General features: G+C 32.9%; 1 protein-coding gene across 1 annotated transcript in view; it reads right to left on the bottom strand.

Annotated features, from left to right (window-relative positions):
* The window catches only part of CRPPA (CDP-L-ribitol pyrophosphorylase A), a 428,617-nt gene that overhangs the window by 310,992 nt on the left and 116,431 nt on the right, over window positions 1-1,194 (bottom strand). The window lies entirely within an intron of this gene.

Raw genomic sequence — 1,194 nt, 5'->3', positions numbered from 1 at the left:
ATATTCTATTTCTAAAAATGCTTGAAGATTTATTAGTTTTTAAATCTTTGAACTGAAATTTTATGTCAGTGGTTACTGAAATATTATTAAATATAACTGTAGTATTATAAGCAAAGAAAACATGGTTGTGCTTAAATAAAATTATTAACATGACTGTTTAACAGCAAGGCTTTATGGGAGGGTGAGAGGGAAGAAAGAGGGAAAGGGAGAGAGAGGGAAAGACGAGGGAGAGGGAGGAAGGGAAGGAGGGAAGGAAAAATTCTGTATAACAAAAATCATCCAGTTGCATTCTTAAATGAAATGGGTTGATTCTCAAAGATTGATTCACATTTAAAGGAACTTTCTTCTGAATTCAGTATATCTGCATGCAATCAGAATATGAAAACATTCACACTGTAATTTTATTTTATTTTTTACATTGTGATGTTTTCATTATAACATGGTTCCAATGGAAAGAACCTCTAGAATACCACCATGTACATAAGGACACGATGTTCTTTCCTTAAGAGCATACAACCTCCTTGTAATTGTAACCTGCTCCTTATAATGCAAACTGCATGGTATGAAAATTCCTGAAACACATCCAGTGAACTGAATATGTTAAGTTCACTGCATTGTAAAATTAATTTTCATGTATCACAGAGCTGAATGATGTAGTAAGTAACAAAAAGGAATAAATAAGTACTGTGAGGTTTTAGGACCTCATCATACAAAAATTGAGATGACTATGGTACAAGTAGTCTGAAAATCCATTCTGAGAAATGGCAACCTAGATTAGTACTTCTCTGTCCCTATAAACTGGTCTTTTTTCCCCTAGAGATTAGTTCATAACTGAATTTGTACAGAAACTTCAGTTCAGCTGGAGTGGCCCAGTTCTTTCTACATAAAACAGATAATCCTGCTACATCTTTTCATAGGCATGTAAATCCTGGTTCAAAATTATAGCTTATAATCCAAAAGCTCTTACATTGTGGGAAATTACTTTCAATGTCATGAGACAAAATGTGAATGAACTGCTATATGGAAAATGAAATTGCTCTGTAAACTTTCACTCAAATCACAATAAAAAAAAAAAAAAAAAACTATTTCTTACAATCCATAATCAAAGTAGCAGATACCTTGTAAGAAAGATGGAAAGTTACCCAACGCATTCAACCAAGCTTACGAAACCAAACATGCCATCTCTATAGTATC

This window comes from Orycteropus afer, unplaced genomic scaffold (assembly GCF_000298275.1).
Source record: "Orycteropus afer afer isolate SDZICR_OR568_19922 unplaced genomic scaffold, OryAfe1.0 scaffold00008, whole genome shotgun sequence".
Lineage (NCBI taxonomy): Eukaryota > Metazoa > Chordata > Mammalia > Tubulidentata > Orycteropodidae > Orycteropus > Orycteropus afer.
Note: the sequence above shows the minus strand (reverse complement) of the source record. Positions and strands in the feature narration are given on the sequence as shown.